Genomic DNA, 6,256 nt, shown 5'->3' on the forward strand with positions numbered 1-6,256 from the left:
ACGACAACACGTAACCGGCGTTTTCAGAAATCTCCACTTTGGCCGGAGTTTTTAGAAATGATCGTTTTCTGTGACAAAAACAGCGTTTTCGTGTAAATGAGAGGCCAAACCGTGTGAAAATATCTGCGTTTTCCCTTCGTGTAAACGGGGCCTGAGACGGACGGAAAGAACATTTTGTTCGTGTGACATTGTGTTTGTTTGCTCAGAAGGGGAAATAAACCGGAGTTCGCTCCATTTTAGCTGGAGAACTGTCTCCTGGCTCGGTCTGTACCAATTCACCCTCTACTCCGACCACTCCCCCCTCCAGTGGCTCCAACGGATGAAGGATGCCAACGCGAGGATCACCCGGTGGTACCTCGCGTTGCAGCCTTTCAATTTCCGGGTGGCCCCCAGGCCGGGGGCGCAGATGGTCGTGGCAGACTTCCTCTCCCGTCCCGGGGGGGGGGAGTAGGTTTACGGCCGGATGGGTCCCCGGCCTGTGACGGGGACCCATGTCACACGAACATTTTGTTCGTGTGACATTGTGTTTGTTTGCTCAGAAGGGGAAATAAACAGGAGTTCGCTCCATTTCCGCTGGAGAACTGTGTCCTGACTTGTCTGAACCCGTTACACAGACACTGAAGGAAATCAGTGTTCACAGATCTAGCATGTCTTACAGACACTGAAGGTGATGTCGTCTTCAAAGAACTCAGGTTATCAGAAACAAAAAGCGAGGCAACAGAGAGCTGGGAAGGAGAAAAAGACAGTTAGTCCCCCTGATTTTTCACGGACCTTCCTTTGGTGCCCAAACATGAAATTCGTATTTATATATGAATCAATAAATGCGGGAGACGGGTTGATGAACCAGCAAGTCTGTATGCTGAGGAAGGCTACACTAATTTTCTTATACTCATCCACTGGGTAAAGCCAGGGTAGGTCTCGTAATACTGTCACGTAGTGGTGAAAAGTAGCAGCAGGGTATGAAGATGGTCTGGGTATTTTCTGTGACATTTTACAGAGGTGTTTAGAGCCAGCGGGGCATCGCTGGCGTTTGACAAATTTTGGGAACATATAAACCAAAAGTCCAAAGGAATTCCTTAAATTATTTCAAATACACATGTCCTTTTTTGCCAGTAAACCACATTTATGAGGGATGCCACTCATGTAGCTCTTACGTTCATACATCAATAGTTCCTGACAGTATGCCGAGTATTGTGACACTAGACTACACTAGAGCTACCAGCTATAAAACTACAGGTTGTCAAATGGGTGTTCTAGGCTGGTGAATGGTATAGGTTTGCGGGTGGGGACCCACTGGCTTGGGGCATGGTGAGTGAACCAAAGGGTGGAGATCCCGAGCGAGGGATTGCCGACGGTACATCTACAGCCCCATACGATTATCTATTGTACTAAGGAAAACAAAATGTAAAATCACGGTGATTTATTAAAAATTTTAAGAAAAACGACAGTTGAATGTGGCTAAATTACCCTTAAAGAAAGTCAGATTGTGATGGGAGTACATACCATTCCTACTCCCTTACATGCTATGATGAGAATAGCAAGTCTAAACTTTAGGTGCAAAAATACACCATTCGTCATAGCATGTCCTCGTGATGCCTGGAGGAGCTTCAGGCCTCCTGTCTTGTAAGCCTTGATGACGGACAGCTCTGCCACCACGCTGCCCCTGACCCCGGGGGTCAGAGGAAACCCTGCCCACGATCACTGAGGGTGGGGGGAGAAGGTGATGGGAGAGAGGGGTGAGTTAAAGAGTGAGGGAGACAAAGAGAAAAAAACATTCACAAGAATACGAGTATAATAATAACCTTCATTACCGCAACACATACTCGAAACAACTCCAGGCCAAAGAAGGTAGGCTACATGCTTTTTTTGCTGCACCGTTTATGAGGCAAGAGCAATATTTTGAACCATATGTAAATAAACAAAGTTGGCGCATGGATGGATTTAGACTCATAAATCTGAATGTAGATGAACATTAAACTCAGGGAAATAAAAATTTGAATCTGGCTGAGGGCACACTTTCGCAACACATTTGTTTTCGCCAAATGATGTTTGTAGAGCTGGGATCTTTCACTGTGTAATTATCTCATACCAACTCGGCAGACAGTTAAAATTAAGTGTTTGTAAAATTATCAAATCAACACTCTGTAGACTGGCTGTGTGCCATCAGAAGTGCTGCTGACACGGTAATACTAGAGACATGAGACTGGGATGGAAGTGACTCTTGTTGATTTTGCTCAAAACTAATGTATTCCACTACCAAATGGTGGAGTATTGCAAAATAACCCTATGCTAAGCTTAGTTACATGTTTGCATTGAAATTAAAAGAATTATCAACATTTCTTGTTTTTCTGCGTGCAAATGCTTTTCAAAGCGAGAAAATCACTTTTTGACCAAATATGTGTTTTTGACGTTACATTGTTGATTTTGCTCAAAACGAATGTATTCCACTCAATTGGTGGACTATGGCAAAATAACCCTATGGTAAACTTAGTTACACGTTTGCATTGAAATTAACAGAATTATCAACATTTCTTGTTCTTATACGTGCAAAATGCTTTTCAGAGCGAGAGAATCACTTTTTTACCAAATTTGTGTTTTTGACCTTACATTGTTGATTTTGATCAAAACTAATGTATTCCATTTCCAAATGGTGGAGTAGGGCAAAATAACCCTATGGTAAGCTTAGTTACACGTTTGCATTGAAATTAACAGAATTATCAAAAAAAATTGTTTTTATGCGTGCAAATTGCTTTTCAGAGCGAGAGAATCACTTTTTGACCAAATATGTGTTTTTGACCTTACATTGTTGATTTTGATCAAAATAAATGTATTCCACTTCCAAATGGAGGAGTATGGCAAAATAACCCTATGGTAAGCTTAGTTACACGTTTGCATTGAAATTAACAGAATTATCAACGTTTCTTGTTTTTATGATTTTGTTCCAAACTAATGTAGTCCACTTCCAAATGGAGGAGTATGGCACAAATAACCCTTTGTTAAGCTTAGTAACACGTTTGCATTGAAATTGACAGAAATATCAAAATTTCTTGTTTTTATGGGTTCAAAATGCTTTTCAGAGCGAGATAATCACTTTTTGACCACAATGTGTTTTTGACTTGTTTTTCTGAAATCTATGATTGTAGGCGTAGCCGTATGGGCTTGTCACGGTCTTGCCACCAAAAACTGTATATATGATCCGTTGCCTCGCCTGTGAACTTCAATAATTTGGAGAAACGGGTAAGATTAGATTACACTAGATTGTTTAGTGTGGTCCCGTAGACTACATTCTTGCCGTTGGTTCCTGTTGTTTATGTGTGTGAGTGTGCCGTCCCCTCCCTTGCCGTCCCCTCCCTTAGAGCTGTGCCCTTCGCCCTGGCCCCTACTTCACCCGACCTGGCCCCGCCCCCGTTCTGCCCCCGTCCAAGACCTGTCCCTGACCATCACCATTCTCTCCCCTGGCCCCCATTTTAACCTCTCCCTCATCTGGCCCTAACCCCTCCCGCCCCTGACCCTTAACCTAACCACTCCCACACCTGGCCCTAACCCTAACCCCTCCCTCCCCTTACCCTAACCACCCTCCTGCCCTCCCTAACCCCTCCCTCCCCTGACCCTCACCCTAACCACTTCCTCACCTTACCCTTACCCTAACCCCTCCCTCCCCTGGTCCTTACCCTAACCACTCCCCTGCCCTGCCCTAACCCTAACCCCTTCTCTTCCCTGGCCCTCACCTCAACCACCGAGCCCCCCCACTGGATCCCCACCCCGGCCCCCGCCCCTCTACCAAAGGTCCCCCATTTTTTATTTTTCATATTGTATACTGTTACTCTGCTCTTGTCCCCCTCCCTGGTCCTAATTCCCTCCCTTGGTTCTCACCATAACCACCCCTTCCCTGGGCTCTGACCCTAACCATTCACCTGATCTGGCCCTCACCTCAACCTCTGAGCCCCCCCTCTGGTTCCCCACCCCGGCCCCAGCCCCTCCGTCCCCCATTTTTTATTTTTCATATGGGATTGTCTTGACTATTGTTGTTTTTGGATTCTGTGTGATATGCGATGTGCGGTGGGTATCATGGGCTATGCAGTGTGTGCTGTATGGTATGTATTGTGTATTGTGTGTGCACATTATTCAAATTGGGTAGTGTGTTATGCTTATTTAATGTTGTTTGGGTTATTCTTTTCATTGATATTGTTGTATATGCATTTGGTGGGATGTGTGTTTTTCATTGCTGTTAGTGGTTACTGCTTATCTAGTGGTTACTATTATGCTTGTTTCGATTGGATTTTGGATAAGTGTGGTGTACATTGTGTGTTATGTACTGTACAGTGTGTGCTGTGTAGTGTATGGTTCCTGGTGTGTATTGTGGTGTTTGTAGACTCCGGATCATCACCCGCACCAAATCATCTGACCACATCACCCCTGTCCTCATCCAACTTCACTGGCTCCCAGTACACTACCGCATCCAATACAAAACCCTACTCCTCACCTACAAAGCTCTCCAAAACCTAGCCCCCAGTTATCTCAGCGACCTCCTCCAAGAATACACTCCCTCCCGCTCCCTCCGCTCAACCTCTGCTGGACTACTATGTATCCCCACATCACGACTCACTACAATGGGTGCCCGGTCATTCAGCTGTTCAGCACCCAGGCTCTGGAACTCCCTCCCCCCACACATAAAACAGTCAGACACCATTACAACCTTCAAGTCACAACTCAAAACTCACCTGTTCAAACTCGCACACAACGTCTAACTGATCACTGTTTTGATTGTTTGTTTTATTTATTTCTTATTTCTTATGTTTATTTATTTATTTATTTTTTTCCACAATGTCTTGTTTTTTTTTTTTTAAAACAATTTATGATGACTATGCTCTGTAAGGGGACCTTGGGTGTCTTGAAAGGCGCCTCCAAATTAAATGTATTTTTATTATTATTATTATTGTGCATTGTTTATTATTCATTGTTGATATTGCATAATGCTTATTTGGTTACTGTAGATTGGTTGATTGGATTCGTATGATGTGTGGCATACGGTTTGTATCAGGTCCTGTGCAGTGTGTGCTGTGTAGTATGTGGTATGGAGTGTGTATTGTGCATTGTATGTTATTCATTGTCGTTGGTTGGTATATCTTAGATGGTTTATATTGGTATTAGTGTTGTTATATGCTTTTAGTTTGGTTGATTGGTTTATTGGAATTTGTATGATGTGTGATGTGCGATCTGTATCAGGTGCTGTGCAGTGTGTGCTGTGTGGTATGTGGTGTGGAGTGTATATTGGGCATTGTACATTATTCTTTGTGGTACTTATTTATGGTCTTTATTTATTGTGGATTATTTTATGTATTCGTGTCCCATAGCCCCCTATCCCTACCACCTTCTCATTGACCCCCCACCCCTCACTTACCTGTTGCTCTTCCTTGATAAAATACTTTGATGGTTGAACCCGTAAAGGCATTGTTGAATTTTAATTCCATCTGTATGACGGTATGCTCTGTTTATATGTATATATATTTTTGTTGACCTACTTATTTCACCTGTACAGCTGTTACGGTATATTTGGCGCCACCTGCTGATCGCTTGGAACGAACGCACTGCGCGGCCATTTTAGTCAGATTATTATCTTTAATTTCGGTCTATCTGACGCTGTGTGTGTGTCGTTCCTTGCGTGTTAAATCTTTGTTTTTGACCTTACATTGTTGATTTTGCTCAAAACTAATGTATTCCACTTCCAAATGGTGGAGTAGGGCAAAATAACCCTATGGTAAGCTTAGTTACACGTTTGCATTGAAATTAACAGAGTTATCAACATTTCTTACTTTTATGCATGCAAAATTATTTTCAGAGCGACAGAATCACTTTTGGACCAAATACGTGTTTTTGACCTTGCATTGTTGAATTTGTTCAAAACGAATGTGTTCCACTTCCAAATGGTGGAGCCTGGCAGAATAACCCTATGGTAAACTTATGGCGCGTTTCCACTGCAGGGTGCGGAACGGATCGGATCGCAAAGGTGCGGGTCGGGTCGCGTTTCCACCGCCAAAAGTGGGCGTGACCCGGACTTTGCCGTACCCGTTCCGGCCCCATTCTGGGGACTCCTCCGTTGGGGTACCGAAAACGAGACGAGACGCCTGAAAGGGTCCCGTGAAATTCTAGCTACACCCCCCCTCCGTTAATTGGTCGACAGAAACGTCACATCCGGGCGACGCGGGGATAAAAACGAACAAACAGTAGCCTCGAGGTATTATTCTTTACAATTAAC

Source organism: Gadus chalcogrammus, chromosome 17 (genome assembly GCF_026213295.1).
Source record: "Gadus chalcogrammus isolate NIFS_2021 chromosome 17, NIFS_Gcha_1.0, whole genome shotgun sequence".
Taxonomy (NCBI): Eukaryota; Metazoa; Chordata; class Actinopteri; order Gadiformes; family Gadidae; genus Gadus; species Gadus chalcogrammus.